Genomic DNA, 22765 nt, shown 5'->3' with positions numbered 1-22765 from the left:
AAATAATTTTATTTCTAAATTTAAATTATAAATTATTATAAACAGAATGGGAACATAAGCAATCTCCTAATAACAGAACCAAAAAAATATAGAACAAAAAATTAAGAAGAAAATAAACCTATAGATCATTATTCCTATTCAATGTAGATGCACCAATTCTCAGCAAAATATGAAGATAGTGAGTGTAGAAATATATTGCTAAGAATAAAAGCATTTATATATTTTGATATGCAGGAATAATGCATTCTGAATTGATGCATTTTTTCCAGCCAATATTTAAAAGTAAAGAGGTGTACTCAGGATCCAGAATTTGTAAAATTAATAGTTTTAGTACCTCACTGGGGACATTTAACATGTAGTGACTTTATTTGTGATGATGGTGTGATCACTGCATTCACACCATCAGTGTAAATGTCAGCACTATGGAAAAGGCAAATAATGTCCTAGTATTCTTACGAAAGTAAGACCTCACACCTTTTTTAAAGATTTAATATTTCCTTTGGGCAGAAACACTTATCTGAAGCATGGTAATTTAATCAGACTTACTTTAGTTTGTTTTTAATCCCCTACCTTCTGATGAAAATATTTGCATTTTAATATAGCAGTTTTAATGTTACTCTCTTTAAATATTTTAAACAATTTTTTTTAACATCTGATATATTTATCTGCCTAGGCAACATTATACTAAGTGATCCTGGTAAGCTGATGCTTCTTATGATGAAAAACTATGCATTTTTTTCTAATGGCTAATAATTAAAATGAGAGAGTGTTTTTGTTGTTGTTGTTGTTGTTGTTGTTTTTATTGTTGTTACATGCACTGAGAAAGGAATACTTATACTTTTATAAAGGTGTCATGGTACAATAATGGGAAAAGACCCTTGCAGAAAAAACAATAGCGATTAGGCCATAATATATAACAGCTACTTTTGGTAGAAGTGTTCTGAGAACTTGTCAGCCCAACATGATTATTTAAGTTCCCCAATGGACTGAAGAGTATCACAGCTCAATTCAAAGCCAGCTGTGTCAAGCCCTTCAGACTTGCTTCTCATTTAACAACTAAAGTTATCTAAATTGGTCTATTCCCACTTGCCACAATTGATGGTCAGAAAGCGTGTTTTGGCTCTTCCTTTTCTCTTTTAATAGCTGCATTCATCAAACATTTATTGCATCTACTATTTACTAGGCACTTTGCTAGGCACTAGGGATGAAGAAATCAAATAAGACTTTGTCCCTGACTGTGAAGGGCTTGTAAACTAATTTACACGTCTAAATATGAGTTCTGAGCCCCTTAACCCTATGGTTCCTCTCAAGATAAAAAGGGATTGATTATTTTCTATCACCAAATTCATCATAAGACCACTTTTGGGAAACATAAGGTTAATCTTGGAGTCTAGCAGCTAATAATTAGCCACCACATATTGCATATTTTCTATGTACCAGACATTATGCTAAGTACTTTACATTTTAAAAAATATTTTACTAAAAAATATTTTACTTTGTATTTATAATAATTTCTGAGAGACAATCGAACCTCTTGGTTTGCATCAGTGGAAACAGACTTAGCAAAGAAAAGTAATTTTCTCGAAGTGACCAACACACGGACGGCAAGTGCAGTCCAACTCCCTCCTGTTCTGCATAGTGCAGGTTTACCCCCTTCTATTCTTCTGCCTTGCTACACTGTTACTCAGAGACAAACCCCTTATGGTGATGAGAGTTAAGCCACCTCTAAAATATTCCGAGAAATCGTGAAGATTTATTTTTTTAAAGATTTTATTTATTTATTTATTCATGAGACACACACAGAGAGAGAGGTAGAGACACAGGCAGAGGCAGAAGCAGGCTCCATGCAGGGAGCCGGATGTGGGACTGGATCCGGGGTCTCCAGGACCATGCCCTGGGTGGAAGGCGGTGCTAAACTGCTGAACCACCAGGGCTGTCCTAATCCTTAACTCAATGTGCACCAGGAATGGGGAAGAGGGAAAGTTAGGAGAAGCAAGTTTGTTATTGTGATTGAAGCCAAGCAAGTGTTGGAGCTACTAAGAATCTTATCAGAAGTGGATGGAGTATAGCTGACATCATAACACATGTTGTTTACAATCACTAGACTTCCTATATTCCCCACATATATATGCATTTGGAAATAATTTGAAACTAAAGATTACATTGAAACTTGGAAAATCACAATTTTGTCTGACTTCAACCTATTCTTCAATCGGATTGCAAGATAGATAAAAATATCATGAAATCTTGCTTATTTTTTCTTTGCTGGTTTCTATCTTTGTTTTTTTTTTTTTTTAAGATTTTATTTATTTATTCATGAGAGACAGAGAGAGAGAAGCAGAGACATAGGCAGATGGAGAAGCAGGCTCCTCACAGGGAGTCCAATGTGGGACTCGATCCCGGAACTCCAGGATCATGCCCTGAGCCAAAGACAGATACTCAACCGCTGAGCCACACAGGCATCCCTATCTTTCGGTTTTTTGTTTGGTTGGTTTTTATCTTTTTGTGATCAGAGGCCACTGAGAAAACTGTGCTTTGTAGGAATGACATTCAACCAAAATCCTACAAATTGTGATCTGTGGGGGCTTTATTCACAATATTAATAATGACTAATTCAATCGTCACTCTTTTTCTTTTTTTAAGATTTTATTTATTTATTCATGAGAGACATACAGAGAGAGAAAGAGGCAGAGACACAGGCAGAGGCAGAAGCAGGCTCCATGCAGGGAGCCTGATGTGGACTTGATCCTGGGACTCCAGGATCATGCCCTGGCCCAAAGGCAGTGCTAAACCACAGAGCCTCCTAGGGATCCCAATCTTTACTCTTTTTAATCAGTTTCACCTGGTTTATTTTCCTCGTGCTTCATAAACCAGGCCTTGATTTTTTTTTCTTCTGCCTTATTTATACAGTTCTCTGTGTCTGTCTCTCCATTCCCTCCCTCTCTCTCTCTTTGCTAAATATCTGTTCTACAGGCCACACCGTCTCTGGGCTGATCCGCGGTGGACGTTTTGAGGGCAGCTGACCCGCAGCCTGCGCGCCCCGCACCGCCCCCCGTGGAAGCCTGAGCCGGCCGTGGAGCTTTCTCTCCCTTTGTCTCATAACCATGTCCACCAACGAGAATGCTAATTCACCAGCTGCCCGCCTTAACAGATTCAAGAACAAGGGGAAAGACAGTACGGAAATGAGGCGGCGCCGAATAGAAGTTAATGTGGAGCTGAGGAAAGCGAAGAAGGATGATCAGATGCTGAAAAGGAGAAATGTAAGCTCATTTCCTGATGACGCTACCTCTCCACTGCAGGAAAACCGCAACAACCAGGGCACTGTAAATTGGTCTGTTGATGACATTGTCAAAGGCATAAATAGCAACAATTTGGAAAGCCAGCTCCAGGCTACTCAAGCTGCTAGGAAACTACTTTCTAGGGAAAAACAGCCCCCCATAGACAACACAATCCGGGCTGGTTTGATTCCAAAATTTGTGTCCTTCTTGGGCAGAACTGATTGTAGTCCTATTCAGTTTGAATCTGCTTGGGCCCTCACTAACATTGCTTCTGGGACATCAGAACAGACCAAGGCTGTGGTCGATGGAGGTGCTATTCCAGCATTCATTTCTCTGTTGGCATCTTCCCATGCCCACATCAGTGAACAAGCTGTATGGGCTCTAGGAAACATTGCAGGTGATGGTTCAGTTTTTCGAGACTTGGTTATCAAGTATGGTGCAGTTGACCCACTGTTGGCTCTCCTTGCAGTTCCTGATATGTCATCTTTAGCATGTGGTTACTTACGTAACCTTACTTGGACACTCTCAAACCTTTGTCGCAACAAGAATCCAGCACCCCCGTTAGATGCTGTTGAGCAGATTCTTCCTACCTTAGTTCGTCTCCTGCATCATGATGATCCAGAAGTATTAGCAGATACCTGCTGGGCCATTTCCTACCTTACTGATGGTCCAAATGAACGGAATGAAATGGTTGTGAAAACAGGAGTTGTGCCCCAACTTGTGAAGCTTTTAGGAGCTACTGAATTACCCATTGTGACTCCTGCACTAAGAGCCATAGGAAATATTGTCACTGGGACAGATGAACAGACTCAGGTTGTAATAGATGCAGGAGCACTTGCTGTCTTTCCTAGCCTGCTAACGAACCCCAAAGCTAATATTCAGAGGGAAGCTACATGGACGATGTCAAACATCACAGCTGGTCGCCAGGACCAGATACAGCAAGTTGTGAATCATGGATTAGTCCCATTCCTCGTTGGTGTTCTCTCTAAGGCAGACTTTAAGACACAAAAGGAAGCTGTATGGGCTGTGACCAACTATACAAGTGGTGGAACAGTTGAACAGATTGTATACCTCGTTCATTGTGGCATAATAGAACCATTGATGAACCTCTTAACTGCAAAAGATACCAAAATTATTCTGGTTATTCTAGATGCCATTTCAAACATCTTTCAGGCTGCTGAGAAACTAGGTGAAACTGAGAAACTTAGTATAATGATTGAAGAATGTGGGGGTTTGGACAAAATTGAAGCTCTACAAAACCATGAAAATGAGTCTGTGTACAAAGCTTCATTAAACTTGATTGAGAAGTATTTCTCTGTAGAGGAAGAGGAAGATCAGAATGTTGTGCCCGAAACTACCTCTGAAGGCTATACATTCCAAGTTCAGGATGGCACTCCTGGGACCTTTAACTTTTAGATTGTACAGCTGAGACAGAAAGTTGTTTGTTGTGTACTGTTTGGTAGAAGTTTGTCTTACTGTTTCTCTACTAAGAACTCTTTTTAAATGTGTTTTGTTATTGTAGCACTTTTTTTTTTTAAATTTTTATTTATTTATGATAGTCACACAGAGAGAAAGAGAGAGAGGCAGAGACACAGGCAGAGGGAGAAGCAGGGTCCACGCACCAGGAGCCCGATGTGGGATTCGATCCCGGGTCTCCAGGATCGCGCCCTGGGCCAAAGGCAGGCGCCAAACCGCTGCGCCACCCAGGGATCCCTGTAGCACTTTTTACAACGAAACTATACTTGACCAGTTCTGAACTGTACAAACTGTATGAAGCTCCTCCTCTCAGTGGGTTGCTTATTTCTATGTGGAATCTTCTATCTTACAGTGTCCTGTAAATAAAGATTAAATTCCACCCTTTTCTTTAAAAAAAAAAAAAATCTGTTCTACAAACTATTTAATGGCCAACTCAAGATAAACCTGACCTCTGATGTCTTCTCTCATCTATGAGGACTCTGACTGCGTTCTTCCCTAGTTTACATCTAATATCACATTCTCGAAACCTTTTCATTTTCTTTGAAGCCTAAAGTTATTTCATATGTGTGTATTTGATCCACGCAAATAAATGAATTCTTTTTGATATCTACTATCTTAGGCTGCTTTATTCAGTCAATGAAAATTCAATAGATTCTTAGAAGTACTGTTTGCAAAAAATGATTTAAAAAAAAGAACAAAAAAATACTTATCCACTTTAATAACTATTCAACATGGTCCCAAATGTTCCGCTGTCTTTATTATGTTCTCATTCAATTTAGTAAAATTGCACTTTATCTACCTCACTTTATAGTTTATAAACTAAAACAGGTTTACACATGTTATTTTTATTTATCTTAACTAAATTTCTGGAAAGTAACACAGGTAGATGTATTTTTTCAGTTGCATAGTTTATAGGACCAAAATTAAAAAAAAAAAAAGTCAATTGACTTCTCCAGACTCATAGTTTTTGAGTTATAAAAATGACACAAGAAATCAAATCTCCCAATGTCAAGCCTAGCCAAGTGGTTTTGTAATTTTTTTTTGATGTTCTTGACTTCATCAGGCATATTACCATGTTTTTATTTGCCTGTAACTCAGCTTATAAAATGCGAAAAACATTTAAGCATAGCTTTGTCTTAGAAACTTTTGTAAACAAATATTGTGAAGCTATATTTTATAGATATTACATGTTTGAATCAGTAAAAATCACATTAATAAAGTAAAATACTTGGAGATCCCTGGGTGGCTCAGTGGTTTAGTGCCTGCCTTTGGCCCAGGGCATGATCCTGGAGGCCTGGGATGGAGTTCCACCTCAGTCTCCCTGTGTGGAGCCTGCTTCTCCCTCTGCCTGTGTCTCTGCCTCTCTCTCTCTCTCTCTCTCTGTGTCTTTCATGAATAAATAAATAAAATCTTAAAAAAATAAAGTACTGAAAGTTTCATCATGGATTGCAGACTATTTCATTACAAGCCAGCTACTCCCAAAGCTGGAAAATAATTCCGTTAAAATGTCAAACACTTGTCGATCTTTTCATCATCCCATTAGTACTAGCAGGGTAGATGTAACCTGGCAGCTTGGCTTTTATAGCAAGCTACTGTGCTTTCCTAATGGTGAGAGTGATACGTGAGAAAACCATTATCCTGCAAAGCTGCCCTTGAATAAATATGATCAAAAAGAACTGACAACATTTGATCTTATAGCAACACAAATCATTTACAAAACAAACTGTGCTGCACTGACATGTACATTTACAGATTCTCACCTTCTGTTTTTTTTTTTTTTTTTTTTTTTTTTCATTATGGGCATACACAGTACATCCTCAAATGATATCCTAAAGAGAAATTATCTGGACCCCTTTCTCAAGGGGTCTCAAAGTGCTGGGCTGTAACTTTAATTTTTATGAGAGTAAGTTATCCTCTAAAGCGGTGAGTCCTTGCTTTGTTAAAGGTGATGTATGATATTAGAAAGATATCAGTACTTAGAGGCAGAAGTGTTCTGCCTTTGAGTCCCTGACATATACACCATTCTAAATCTGGTTGAGAAGATCTAAAAAGGAATCAAAAATAGCTCCCACTCTCTCAAGGAGCTTGGCCCAACAGATAAATTAATTAGAAATGTAGATACCAAATTATCCTCATACTAGGAAGATATAGGTTAGGTATCTGAAGTAACTTCAGATAAGGGAGAAATGTAGCACAGTATTAAGGATTGTGGAAAATCTTTGTAAATGACAAGAAAATTAATTTTTTTAAGACTTATTTATTTATTTATCCAGAGAGAGAGAGAGAGAGAGAGAGAGAGAGAGGCAGAGACAGGCAGAGGGAGAAGCAGGCTCCATGCAGGGAGCCTGAGGTGGGACTCGATTCCAGGACTCCAGGATCACGCCCTGGGCTGCAGGCGGCGCTAAACCGCTGCGCCACCAGGGCTGCCCTGACAAGACAATTATTTGGTGGACTTACATGGCATATGATTTTAACTTGTGCAGAGAGGAAAAAAAAAAAAAAAAGAAAGAAAAAAAGAGGGAATTCTAGATAAGAGAATTAAATAAGCAGAGGTATATAAGAAATTGTGGGACATACTTGGTGGAAATTTGACTAGTAGATGTCAATTTGACTAGTAGAAATGTTGCATACTGTGGGGGCTTAGACTTCAAAAGGGCCATTTATTTAGGACAATAAATACAACAAAACATCATGAATGAAGAACTAAAGAATTAGATCTTACTGTAAGAATAAGGAGTTGTTGAAGGTTTTGAAGAGAACAGAATTGATCTTAAGCAAGTCTTGTTTGGAATTGACATAAACATTTGTTTAAATGAGTTTAGACTGACAGTAAGAAAATTAGCTTTGAGCCACTACGAATTCATTATTACAGATTAGAGATAAAGTACAGAAAAAGGGCTGCTGAGGATTGGTCTCTGGAATGTTCTGGAAGGAGCCTTGACAAGGCATGGCAATAGCTTGAAAAATCACAACAATTATTATTTTTTTAAGTTTCCTTCATCAAAAATCTGGTGGCATTTAATATGAGACAACAGGAGACCAAAAAACCCCCAAAACAAAAGAATATCACTAATTATTAATAAAAACGATTGTCTCTCTGTATTTTTGTAGACCAGAAATTTTGGTAAATGTTATGCATATATTATCGGCTTATTATTCTGAAATATTTATGAAATAACTCTTATTCATATTTTATAGTAAGGAAACAAGGACTCAAAGAGAGAATAAATATGTTGCTCACATATCAGAAAGTGCATATGGCAGATCCAGGATTCAATTTTCAGTTCTTCAATCCCAGAAAGACCAAACAATTTTCATTTTGACCCTTCAGGTTATTTATCCACTAGTACTCTTTCCATCCATCTTCTAAACAGACTGCCCAATCAATGACTACTAATCTGCTACACCAGTTTTGACAACCTTTATACTGTGATTAATACTAAGTATTTTTATGCTGTTCAAGAGTTTGAACAATGAACAGCTCTCAGAACAAAACTGTACTTGACCTTTCTCAGTCTTCCCTACAAAATCTGAAATAATTTTGTGTCCTTCATGACATTCATTTTTGAGTTGTTCCTATGTTGTAACATTTTAATAAAGGCTTAAGCTAGTGGCTTTGGTTGGGTTTTCTTTTTCTCCCTTCTTGATTCCATAATAGAGTCTCTTAGAGGAAAAATATTCAAAAGAGGAAATAAACACAGTGAAGGGTAGAAAGGGAACTAATACAGAAGATGTTGGATGATGAATCATGCTTGGAAAACTGACTTATAGAGATGTTCTCCAAGGAATTTAAAGTTCAGCGTCCAGTATCCCAAATAATGTTAGCAACTTTAGGCTTGTACTGGGTGGGAGAGGATTTTTAAATGATACTATGCATTTTATTAGAGTGTGATACAGAAAATAAGAAATTTCAATGGCAAGAGCATTATACAGTTGGGTATATGGGAGCATCATGATCAGAGCTGATCATTTTGCTTGGAATAAAAAACTAGAGAACCAAAGGGCATAAAATGACCAAGTTCCTATGATGCTTGATGTCTGAACTAACGGTCCTAATGTTTTGTTTGAATGTCTGATTTTAATGTCTCTTAATTTTCTCTACATTTGTGTAAGTTAAACTAACTACTTGCATTTGAGCCATAATATTTAATTTTTTGCTTGTAAATTCACTCCACATTTTGTTAGCTTTATTAAACTTTGAGTATTAGAGCATTTGAATGTCCATGATTTGAAACAAGTTTTATAATGCATGAGGAGAAAAATTTGAAGATTCCAGAGTATTTTAATAGCAAAATATGTTATATTTTTCTGTGAGGATATTAAGAAGTCCTATTTTAGCATTGATATTTGGATTTCATTCAGTTTATTGAATGGGTAAGTTGGTTATCTTCTATAGACACGTATACTTTGATTCACTTGGCTAATATAGGTTCCATTATAAAGATAATTTTCATTTTTAATGGACACTCTAATGTTTTCTACTGTGAAAATGGTGGATACATCAGCCCATTCATAATGATAGACTGATAACCTAAATGTAGAGTTTGGATTACTCAAATAGTTTCATTATTAGACTACACAAGTTATAGGTTTACTTTAAATATAATAATAATAATAATTATTATTATTACTTATTTTTATGCTTTGTTTACTTAGTTGCTTTCAAAATATGCAATGAAAACTTTATCAGGTGGACAAAAATAATAGGAAATTCTACTTGTTTCTGTTTTTTGTTTTTTTACTCCTGAAAACTCTACTCAAAACTTACCTAATCTGTAGATAGGTGAATCAGATATCTAATCAGTTGAAAACTTTAACCAAATTGAGAAACAAACCCCAGTTTTGTGTATAGAATAATAAGATAACATCAATTATATCTCATTAAATTAAAGCTATACACTCAAGATAATGTACTCTCTAAATAATGAAGATTTTTCATTAAAAGTTTGTTTTTCCATGAAATCCTTGAAAATTATTTTGACAATAATTGATTGACTGCAATTCCTGTTCATCCCCCCAGGAATAATAAAAGATCATTTACAATGGATAAAGAGATTGTCCTAGTTATTATCAACAACATATTTTATGTATTGTAAGTAAAATTAAATAATGCCATAGCCTTTGATATTTTTTTAAATAAAATTAGCAAAGTAGAGAAAAATTCTGATGCTTCAAATTCAGTGATGGCTTCACATTATAATCCACTTATTTATTCATTCTAATACTCATTAACATGAGTTATCATTAACATGATATTTATTATGAATATCTAGGTATATGTCATTAAAGCAAAAAAGTAACTGTCTCTGTGTAGTTACAAATAATAGAGGGATAAGGTATTTAAGTTATAGTTAAACAAAAGCTTATTAACCAGTTGTTATGACAAGTGGTAACTCACAAGTAAGACAAAATCAAAGATTGCCAGTTTGGCATAGTAAATAAGGTTAAGCTATAGCTTATGTAGTTTTAAAATTGAACAAAAAATATTGAAAGTAAAATGTTGAAAAATATATACCAAGCAAATATTCCCTCAAAGTTAAAGCTTATCCACCTATGAGACACAATATATTATAAATTAAACTTGTTTACAGAAATAAATAGTGTAGCTACATAACAAGAGAATATGTAAACAAAGAAATAGCAATTACATAATGATACGGTTTCAAAAGTTAAGCTTCAGATATGTAAAGCAGAAGTGGATTTTTTTGTATTTTTTGTGGGTTTTTTGGGAGGTATTTTTTTCCCAAATTTTCATTTAAATTCTAGTTGGTTAACATATAGTGTAATATTGGTTTCAGGAGCAGAAAAACCTACATAGTACCTAGTGCTCATGACAACAAGTAGTAAATGGATAATTTTTTTAATCACCTATGCATGATTATAGTTTGAAGCATTTCTATAGGTTAAGGAGATAAGTGATCTAAAACAATAGAGATTTGAAAACTTCTTGGCAGTCTTGACTTAATGAATACATTGAACACTGTTTTCAAGAAATGGGGATACTTTTTTTACTGGGTATTAGCTAAATAAAAAGATATTTTATTTGATATTATGAGCAAAAGAAATTCATGTCTCCAATTACCCATACTATTCTTTATTTTCCTTCCATAGTTGCACAATAAGATTTTTCCATGTAGGAAAGCATCCATACTTTTCAAGTAGTTGTGACTGATGGTTGATATGATTCCAAAGGAACCAAAATAGCACTTGCCAATGTCATGAATACCAGTGTAAACCATTATTCATACTGGTAGAACATTACAACCTAAACAAATTTAATATTTAATTATAAAAATAGTGCCAACATCGATTGACCTCTTTTTCTATGTATGTAATCATAGTTACGCATGTATCTGCTGAATATTTTAACTTAATTTTGCAACTATATATATATTAGAAAAAATAATTTATCTTATCCCAAATTAATTTCTTAACACTTTAACTTATAGGTTGGGTTATTCAAATATTCCTAATCTTGGGGATCCCTGGGTGGCTCAGCAGTTTGGTGCCTGCCTCTGGCCCAGGGCATGATCCTGGAGTCCTGGGATCAAGTCCCACATCAGGCTCCTTGCATGGAGCCTGCTTCTCCCTTTGCCTGTGTCTCTGCTCCCACACCCCCATCTGTGTGTCTATCATGAATATATAAATAAATAAATAAAATCTTAAAAAAACCCCAAATATTCCTAATATTTGCTTCATTATCTCTCAAATGAGATTCATAGACCTTAGATGACAGGTTTTGTAAATATTAATGGGCCTCATATGTTCAATGTAGGTGACACATTTATTCCCTAAAATTTATCAGAGATTTTTTTGGATCCTGAGGTGGAGGTGAAGTTACGGCAAGGAATACAATCAAAGCCCCATTTTCCACATTCAAATGAAGCAAGTGTGAAGCAATAAATATTTAATATGTTAAGTTGTGCTAACACTTATAATAAAAACTGAAAATACACTAAGGTGAAATAGAGATTGAGAGGCATATGCACTTAGAGGTGTGGTCATGGAAAAACTGATGAGATGGGCCTAATGGCATTGAAAGAACATGCATCCAGAGAAAGTTGATAACATGCTTATTATGTCTGAGTGACAAAGAACATGCTAAAGTAAGTATAGGAAAATGAACATGGGGGAGTGATAGGCCAATATTAGAAGGGGCTCAAAGTGTAGGGGTAAGACAGGGTTTTCCTCTGCATTGATGGGAAGCAATGGGAGGGGAGTGATTTGAGCAAAAATATATGTAATGAACAATGTTTTATGGGTGTTACTCTAACCTGCTGTGAGGATAATTAAATAAAAGGCAGCAAATGTGGATGCAGAAATGCCAATAAGCTTAAGGAGGGCGCGTAATATGATGAGAGCACTGGGTGTTATATGAAACTGATAAATATTGAACACTACATCAGAAACTAAGTATGCACTATATTTTGGCTAATTGAATTTAAATTAAAAAAAAAAAAGAAAAAGAAAAAGAAAAAGAGGAATGCCTGGGTGGCTCAGCGGTTGAGCATCTGCCTTCAGCTCAGGTTGTGATCCTGCGGTCTCGGGATCAAGTCCCGTATCAGGCTCCCTATATGGAGCCTGCTTCTCCCTCTGCCTCTATCTCTGCCTCTCTCTCTGTGTGTCTCTCATGAATAAATTAAATCTTAAAAAAAAAAAAAGTCCAATTAGCATTCTTTTCGGTCCATGTAAGTAATGATGTTGACAAAGCAAAATGATGTAAAACTACTAAATCTTGTTATACTGGATGGTAGAGCCCATAGAATTTGTTTGTGAGTTAGATATGGATGTCTGGATATAGATATGAAAAAGAAACAGAATCCTTCCATGAGAGCATGTAAAAACAAGGAGTTATGATTTTATGAAAATGGAAGTCTAGGGGAGAAGCAGAGAGTAAAAAACCAATACAAGACACTTCTAAGGTGAGTTAGCAGGGAAAAAATTTACACTACCACTTGAAACCACTAAAAAATAAAAACAAAAATATATAAAACAACAATTTTTAAATGTTGGAAATTATGAATTGAAGGACAGTGATCCCAGAAAGACAGGAAACAAATAAGATGAGCCCTATGATTGGTAAACTTATTGAGTTGAGTTTCCAGAGCATAGCACAGAGAGCTATAACCAAAGAACTCCCTGAGTTGAAAAGACCTAGTTGATGATCTAGGAGCAAGAAGGTAGATAGAGATTGTAGAACAGAGTAGAGGAGAGAAGAGAAATGCAAAAAGGGGGCACTATGGAGATCTGCAGATGCTCTCAGTATGTGCTTCTTTGTTTCTAAGAAAAACCAAACTCTTTTCCTAAGTGGTAATATTATTTTACATTCCTAAGAGCAGTGAATGAGTTCAAATTTCTCTGCACCTCCTCAACCCTTGGCATGATCAATCTTTAAAATATCAATCATTCTATCAGGTGCAGTGGTGTTGTCTCATTCTGGTTCAAATTTGAATTTCTCTAATTGTTGATATTAAGCTTCTTTTCTGGAGAGTATTTGTCACATACACACACACACACACACACACACACACACTTTAATGAAGTGTCTGTTCCAAAGGAATAAAAACTGGCAAAACCCAATTCTTCTTCTCTGTTGAAAATTAATTTGCCTGTTTATTTTCCTTCTTTTAAAAGGATGAGATTTTTGAAAATTATTGCCTGCTTTACTTAGTCACTTTTCGGATCTCTAGCATAATGAATATTTAATTACATTAAGTTTCTCACAATGCTAATTATTCACGGAACTCTGTTTTGGTCTTTGCTGGATTTGAAAGCAAGATGTGGACTACTAACACCTCTCACCTCAGGGTAAATCTGTTTCATTCAGATTGCAGACAGGAAAGTTAAGAAAGAAAATCTATTGCCTCAGATCAAAGCTTTTTGAGCCTGAAGGCAGTGCATTACTTTTTCCTAAAGTGGTACCTATTGCATCAGCAAATCATCTGCCTTCTATCTTCTTTAACTGCAGACATTTGTCAGTTGAAGCCCGGGCTTGCATTTTAATTTTTTTTATTATTTCATTGCACAACAGTAAGAGATATATGTGTGTGTAAATAAATTTTTATGAGAGCTTAAATTTATATGTGCGTGCAAACACATACATGGAGTACACCAGTACACAGCACAGTGCTACACAACAGATTAGTTTTCAAAAAATGCGTGCAAATCTCTAGTTCAAATTATAGAGATATTATTAGTATGTATTTTCTATTTTTAGTAAAAACTATCTTAAATTTCACTCACATTCAAAATCAATTTGTAAATAATTTGAGTATTAAAAATGACTTGCAATATATACATACAAACACACACATATGGACACACTATAATAAAGTTTAATGAACGTGCAATTATATATTATGATTTTATTTATATATTATGATTAAAAACAAATTAATGGCCAGATCTCAAAAAGTATGCCAATCAGTGTTCTTTTTAAATACATTTCCTAACATTTTTCAAAATTTCGAGCCACAGATTCTTCAATACCTTAACAAAGTATTGGACAGTTCAGTGAAAACTCTTATTTCTCTTTTATTATCCATATAGAGAGTATACATTTGTATTTGTTTAGCTCTTTCACAAGAGCAAAACCATGAATATATGTTTGCATATATGTTTACATATAAACATACAATGTTGTTCTAAAATTTGCATACCAAGTTGCATTTCTAACAATATTATGTAGAAAGAATCATTTAATAAATCATTATTGATAGTAGTTATTTTCATTCTTTTAAAAGTTTCACTAACAGAATTTCTTGAATCTTGCATCATTATGCTTGCATCATAATGCTTTTTTCTTTAATTACTGGTTAGTTTGATAATATTTAAATATCTTTTGGCTTTACAAATATGATCTCTTCATAACTTTCATCCTTTCTTCTTTGGATACCTTCCTTTTTCCTATATATATTTTAAAGTGTACGTACATTATGGATATTAACCCTTAGAATATAATTTGTTTTAATTTTGTAGTACCACAAAGATATAAAATTTGTTAATTCTCATGAAGTCATATCTATCAGTCTTTTTAAAAAGTTTTTATTTAAATTCCAGTTAGCATACAGTGTAATATTATTTTCAAATAAACAATATACTGACTCAACACTTCCATACAATACCTGGTGCTCATCACAGCAAGTGCCCTCCTAATCCCCATCATTTATTTTACTCATTCTCCCACTGACCTTCAGTTTGTTCCCTATAGTTAAGAATCTGTTTCTAGGTTTGCATCTTTTGTACTCCTATAATCATTTGTTTTGATTGTTAAATTCCACATATGACTGAAATCATATGGTATTTATCTTTCTCTGACTGATTTATTTTGCATAGCATAACTCCCTAGCATTCACATTGTTGCAAATGGAAAGATTTCATTCTTTTTGGTGGCTGAATAATATATACATGTAACATGTATACATATACATATATATATTATATATGTATATATTCATACACACATATCTTTTTTATCCATTCATCAGTCGATGGACATTTGGGCTCTTTCCATAATTTGGCTATTGTGGATAATGCTGCTATAAACATCAAGGTGCACATATCCCTTTGAATCAGTATTTTTGTATTCTTTGGGTTAATAACCAATGTTCCAAACACTATTACTAAAATTGTATTATTTTTCTATGCCCCAACCCCATTAGTTTGCTTGGAATTTAGTATGATTATAAATACCCCAGTGCATTTGTAGATTAACTGAAGGATAGTTAGTGTTCTTTCAATGTTTGATCTTCTTGTGAGGACAGGGTGCATAGCTACTTTTTTGGTCCTTTTCTTATATTTTAATAGTACATAAGTGTGTGTGTGTGTGTATGTGTGTGTGCACGTATATTATCTATTACTCATTATTTAGTCTTAAAATTATGTGAGATTTTGGTTGTTGTTTAATGTAAATCTGGCAGTTTCTCCCACCTGGGGTGTAAAGGACAATTAATAGCAATGAGTCACTTTTGTTTTCCTCTCTTCATACCCTTTTAATAAAGGCAGGTCTACATCTCACACACAGTGTTAGTGGCATATTTCTGTCTCTACTTTGTTCCAGTATATTTATTTTTACAGGGCAGCTGATTTGTTTTCCCTTATAAGTAATGTTATTTACCAGTATATATCTCTTGAATATTTATATGAATATCTTTCTAAGATATATCTGCTGGACACTGCTACTTTTTCTGTGAGTAACTGTCTCAAACGAAGCATCGACCCCGTTCTACATAACAATCAAGTTCTACCTGGACACCAGTGGCTCTTCCCCCACTTGCACTGAGGCGCTGGACTGTGGGGAATGCCAGAAATTCAAGGTGAAAGGAAGAACATCTCTTTCTGATATATCAATCCTGAAGAAGTGATGCTTTTGCCTAACTGTTCTAAAGAGTTTTACGGGTACACCTTTCTCTCCTTCTCTTTTTTAATTCAAATGGTTATTCACCTCTCCATTTGTTATCTTATTAATTCCCCAAAGCATATAGGATTCTGATGATTTGCATGACTTAAAAGCAATTTAATGGCAGCAATCTTCTACAAAATGACCCATCCACTCACCGCCTGATCTGCTCCCAGCCTTGTTATTAAATGAACAAACTAACATGTTGAGTTCAATGTTTCTGCCTTAAGTTTTTCTTTTTTTCACCCTCTTCTCACAGGAGACTTTCTAGTCTCTTAGGACATCCTATCAATGTCTGATATATGTCCAGACACAGAGCAGTAGATAAGAGGTTGTTTCAGAATCTTCTTTGCCAAATTTCCAACAAATTTTCCTGAATTGAATGTACATACTTTAATCTCACCTATGCTTGAAATATACCTGCTATGTGATTGTTTCAGTATTATATTTTAAATTATATTTCCAAACTGGGTAGAGTGAATATATTGAAAATATATTGTTTTTATATTTGATTTGAGAAGAATTTAGAAAATTATTAATTTTAATAGGTATGCTCCTATATTTTTGTAAATTATATTCCCTTCTCTAAATTTGATTGTCTATTTTAATTTAAATGTTAACTGTTTGGGGAGTCATTTTGTTTGTGGTGAAGGGTGAATCCATGTGCATGTTTTCCACTTTAAAATTCATTTCATTTTTGCCTCTTTTATTGATAGTCATCACATATTAAACCTTCTATCCTAAAAAATAACAAAGCAAGAGATAAGAAAACTCAATATTTGCGACTAAGAAATTCCTTAGTTCCTTAGTTAATGTTCCCTCTCTTCTTTTGTCTAGACATTCAAGCTGAAATACTTCTGTAAAATAGCTATAAGACTCTACATGTTGAAATGTTATAAAATATGCCAAGAAACAGTAAATAAAAATGGTTATCACATTCAGATAATGTCATTGAGCTCCATAGGTAAAAGTTATTAGGTTTTGTTTTGTAGTAACTTGACTTACAAGGGAAAATAAATCAGCTGGTTTCAATTTTCTCAAAAGCAACATTCAATATCAGTCCAACTGAGCAACTCTAGTAGATAGAAAATGAAAGTGTGATCCATGGATTTTAAAATCAGTTCAAAATTCTTCACATACAAAGCCAACATAAAAATGATTTTAAGCATGAAAGAATTCATTTTGTGCCCTTTGAGTCTGTCTTGAGAAATTACAGGATGAGCTTCAAACAATGAAGAGATGACTTGGGAAATTATCAGTGATAATTTAATATATTTATATGAAGAGTAAATATTAAAACAAATATGAGTATTAGAGCAACAGAAATATTACAAATGTTATATCTTCCAACCATGTAGATATGATCAAATTAAAACAAATTAGCTGAGGAAGAACAAAGAAAATGAGAAATAGTGAGCCCACAGATCGTCTCATCTATAATACTGAGAGTCAAGTGATATCATTTAGCTAGAATACCACCTACTGAAAGAATAAGAAAAGAGGAAATATAAATGTGTCTGTGTGAGCATTTCTTGCCCCGGATAGACACATAAGATTGTAATTGTAGTAGTTATAATTTTGAAAGTGTAGTTGAGATTAGTATATCGGAACTTAAAAATTCATGCACCAACATACTACTGTGTATTCTGTTTTGTATTTTTCCATTATAACCTTGATAACATATTTTGATTTATAATACATATATAATAATACACAAGATATATTATGCACATGACATACCATTATAACCACTGTATTATAACATTTGGCTTGTTTACAGTTTGAGCTATTAATATGCATGCCTCAAAAACATCCATGTACATGTCTTCTTCTGTACCTGTATATCAATCTGCATGTACACATAAGAGTGAAATTACTGGATGAAAAATATGTCTATATTCTAATACAAAACAGTATTCTCTAATAGTTAGATTTGGTAAAACAGTTTGAAAATTTTTTTAATATGTCTGTTTTTCTTTTTTTTTAATACATTTATTTTTTATTGGTGTTCAATTTACCAACATACAGAATAACATCCAGTGCTCATCCCGTCAAGTGCCCCCCTCAGTGCCCGTCACCCATTCACCACCACCCCCCGCCCTCCTCCCCTTCCACCACCCCTAGTTCGTTTCCTGGAGTTAGGAGTCTTTATGTTCTATCTCCCTTTCTGATATTTCCCACACTTTTCTTCTTCATATGATGAATCACATTGATTGCTTTACGAGTGTTGAACCAGCCTTGTGTCCTGGGGATAAATCCTACTTGATCATGGTTAATAATTTTCTTAATGTACTATTGGATCCTATTGGCTAGTATCTTGTTGAGAAGTTTTGCATCCATGTTCATCAGGGATATTGGTCTGTAATTCTCCTTTTTGGTGGGGTCTTTGGTTTTGGAATTAAGGTGATGCTGGCCTCATAGAACGAATTTGGAAGTACTCCATCTCTTTCTATCTTTCCAAACAGCTTTAGTAGAATAGGTATGGTTTCTTTAAACATTTGAAAGAATTCCCCTGGGAAGCCATCTGGCCCTGGACTTTTGTGTCTTGGGAGGTGTTTGATGACTGCTTCAATTTCCTCCCTGGTTATTGGCCTGTTCAGGTTTTCTATTTCTTCCTGTTCCAGTTTTGGTAGTTTTTGGCTTTCCAGGAATGCGTCCATTTATTGTAGATTGCCTAATTTATTGGCGTATAGCTGTTCATAATATGTTTTTAAAATCGTTTGTATTTCCTTGATGTTGGTAGTGACCTCTTCTTTCTCATTCAAGATTTTATTAATTTGAGTCTTCTCTCTCTTCTTTTTAATAAGGCTGGCTAATGGTTTATCTATCTTATTAATTCTTTCAAAGAACCAACTCCTGGTTTTGTTGATCTGTTCCACAGTTCTTCTGGTCTCGATTTCGTTGAGTTCTGCTCGAATCTTTATTAACGCTCATCTTCTGCTGGCTGTAGGATCTATTTGCTGTTTTTTCTCTAGCTCCTTTATGTGTAAGGTTAGCTTTTGTATTTGAGTTCTTTCCAGTTTTTGAATGGAAGCTTGTATTGTGATGTATTTCCCCCTTAGGACTGCTTTTGCTGCATCCCAAAGATTTTGAACAGTTGTATCTTCATTCTCATTAGTTTCCATGAATCTTTTTAATTCTTCCTTAATTTCCTGGTTGACCCTTTCATCTTTTAGCAGGATGGTCCTTAACCTCCACGTGTTTGAGGTCCTTCCAAACTTCTTGTTGTGATTTAGTTCTAATTTCAAGGCATTATGGTCTGAGAATATGCAGGGGACGATCCCAATCTTTTGGTATCGGTTCAGACCCGATTTGTGACCCAGTATGTGGTCTATTCTGGAGAAAGTTCCATGTGCACTTGAGAAGAATGTGTATTCAGTTGAGTTTGCATGTAGTTGAGTTTGCATGAGTTGAGTTTTCTGTAGATATCTGTGAAATCCATCTGGTCCAGTGTATCATTTAAAGCTCTCGTTTCTTTGGAGATGTTGTGATTAGAAGACCTATCGAGTATAGAAAGAGCTAGATTGAAGTCACCAAGTATAAGTGTATTATTATCTAAGTATTTCTTCACTTCGGTTAATGATTTATATATTTGGCAGCTCCCACATTCGGGGCATATATATTGATGATTGTTAAATCCTCTTGTTGGATAGATCCTTTAAGTATGATATAGTGTCCCTCTTCATCTCTCACTACAGTCTTCGGGGTAAATTTTAGTTTATCTGATATAAGGATGGCTACCCCTGCTTTCTTTTGAGGACCCTTTGAACGGTAAATGGTTCTCCAACCTTTTATTTTCAGGTTGTAGGTGTCCTTCTGTCTAAAATGAGTCTCTTGTAGACAGCAAATAGATGGGTCCTGCTTTTTTATCCAGTCTGACACCCTGTGCCTTTTGATGGGGTCATTAAGCCCGTTCACGTTCAGAGTTACTATTGACAGATATGAGTTTAGTGTCATCATGTTATCTATTCAGTCCTTGTTTTTGTGGATTGTTCCACTGAACTTCTTCTTAAAGGAGAATTTTAAGAGTCCCCCTTAAAATTTCTTGCAGAGCTGGTTTGAAGGTCACAGATTCTTTCAGTTCTTGCCTGTCTTGGAAGCTCTTTATCTCTCCTTCCATTTTGAATGAGAGCCTTGCTGGATAAAGTATTCTTGGTTGCATGTTCTTCTCATTGAGGACCCTGAATATATCCTGCCAGCCCTTTCTGGCCTGCCAGGTCTCTGTGGAGAGGTCTGCTGTTACCTTAATACTCCTCCCCATAAAAATCAGGGATTTCTTGTCTCTTGCTGCTTTAAGGATCTTCTCTTTATCTTTGGAATTTGCAAGCTTCACTATTAAATGTCGAGGTGTTGGACGATTTTTATTGATTTTAGGGGGGATCTCTCCTTTACATGGATCTGAATGCCTGTTTCCCTTCCCAGATTAGGAAAGTTTTCAGCTAGGATTTGTTCAAATACATATTCTGGCCTTCTGGCCCTTTCAGCACCCTTGGGAACCCCAATTAAACGTAGGTTTTTCTTCCTCAGGCTGTGTTTATTTCCCTTAATCTATCTTCATGGTCTTTTAATTGTTTGTCTCTTTTTTCCTCAGTTTCCCTCTTTGCCATCAACTTGTCTTCTATGTCACTCACTCGTTCTTCCACCTCATTAACCCTGGTTGTTAAGACTTCTAGTTTGGATTGCATCTCATTCAATTGATTTTTAATTTCTACCTGATTGGATCTAAATTCTGCAGTCATGAAGTCTCTTGAGTCCTTTATGCTTTTTTCTAGAGCCACCAGTAGCTGTATAATAGTGCTTCTGAATTGGCTTTCTGACATTGAATTGTAATCCAGATTTTGTAACTCTGTGGGAGAGAGGACTGTTTCTGATTATTTCTTTTGAGGTGAGGTCTTCCTTGTAGTCATTTTGCTCAGTGCAGAGTGGCCAAGAAAAAGTTGTATTGGGAAAAGGAGAAAAAACGAGGAGAGAAAGAAGGAACGAAAAGAGAAAAGAAAAAAGGAAGAAAAAAAGAAAAAAGAGAAAGAAAAAGAAACAAAGGAAAAAAGGGATGGGGGGAAGCAAACAGAAATCAAAAAGCAAAAAAAAAAAAAAAAAAAAAAAAAAAAAACCACGGGGGAGTATCCTCTGATTCCGTATGTGAGGCCCCAGGAGGAACAACCGCAGTGGCGGGGCCAGCTCTGGAGCCCTGGAGTCAGCTCCCGCAGTAACCCCCGAGCTCTCCGTCTGCAGGGCCTGGAGGCTCCGGGGCGGGGCCGCTGATCTGCTCAGCTGGGGCAGGAGCGTCCTCGCTGTCCTGGGCCCTCCCGGCCTCTGCCTGTCCCGGGGGAGGCCGGATCCTGGGCTGTTTCCCGGTGCCCTGTGCTCCGGGGTCTGCGCTGTTGGATTCGCGCTCCCGCCCCGCAGCCCCCTCCGCGGAGCCGCCCCTGAGCCCCTGGAAGCTGCTCCCGCCCCGCAGCCCCCTCCGCGGAGCCTCCCCCGAGCCCCCCGAGCTGCTCCCGCCCCGCAGCCCCCTCCGCGGAGCCCCCCCGAGCCCCCCCGAGCTGCTCCGGGTCCCGCCGTGCGCGCTGCAGCCCTTAGGGAGCTCGGCCGCGGGGTGTGGGGCTCTCCCGGGGCGCAGGTGTCTGTTAGTGTCCCCGGGAGCCCGAGGGCATCCCCGCCCTCCTGGGTCCTGCTCCACCTCCCTGCGAGCCCCTTTCCCCCGGGAAGGTCGGTGCAGCTCCTGCTCCTCCGGGACGGGGCTCTCCTGTCCTGGGGACACTCGCCCCGGCCTCAGCCCGGCTCCTCGCGGGGCCCCTCCCCCTTGGAGGCCTTTGTTTCTTTATTTCTTTTTCCCCGTCTTCCTACCTTGATAGAAGCGCGAACTCTTCTCACTGTTGCATTCCAGGTGTTCTCTCTTTAAATCTCAGGCCGAATTTGTAGATTTTCAGGATGAGTTGAAGGTTATCTAGGTAGTTTGGTGGGGACAGGTGACCTGGGGACCCTACTCTTCCGCCATCTTACCCCTCCTCCGTCTTGATAATTATTTTAAAACTGTGCTAAATTTCATTCAGTTATTTTTGTAATATGTTATACAATTGAAATAGCAAGCAATGGATGATTACTTACTACATCCTTAATGCAGCTATTACAGATCTGAGTACAATATGGTGCCTTCAAGGAGGTCACATATTTCTTACAATTAATGGAATTACAGTAATGTTTTCAGGTTGCATGTTTTCTGTATTACTAATATAGCTCTTCAGTGTCAGATCTCAAATGGCAGACAGTTATGTGTACTAAAACTAGGAATATTGGCATGAACAAAAATTTCTTTTCATTTGGTCTAGGTACCCACTTTGTACAAACTATATTGCATTGTGTTTTTATTAGATTTAAATTTTGGCATCTTTATTTAATTATAGATTTCAAGAGAATCAGCAACAAAAAATAAAGAAATAATAGCCAAACTATTGATAAATAAATAAAGCTAGATAGAAGGCAGATAACCACATAAAGAACAAATGAAAGCACAAAAACTATTCCATCTGAAATTCAAACCTTTATGTTCTATACCACTCTTTCTTCATTGTCATGATATTTAATATTGAGAACTATTTAACTAAGCCTTGAA

At 36.2% G+C, this 22765-nt stretch overlaps 1 pseudogene; it reads left to right on the top strand.

Moving 5' to 3' along the window:
• Window positions 1-2988: 2988 nt before the first annotated feature.
• LOC140607960 (importin subunit alpha-1 pseudogene) lies at window positions 2989-4803 on the top strand (annotated as a pseudogene).
• Window positions 4804-22765: the final 17962 nt, after the last annotated feature.

This window comes from Canis lupus, chromosome 17 (genome assembly GCF_048164855.1).
Source record: "Canis lupus baileyi chromosome 17, mCanLup2.hap1, whole genome shotgun sequence".
NCBI classification, from domain to species: domain Eukaryota; kingdom Metazoa; phylum Chordata; class Mammalia; order Carnivora; family Canidae; genus Canis; species Canis lupus.
The sequence above is the reverse complement of the archived record's forward strand: the minus strand, read 5'-3'. Positions and strand labels throughout refer to the sequence as shown.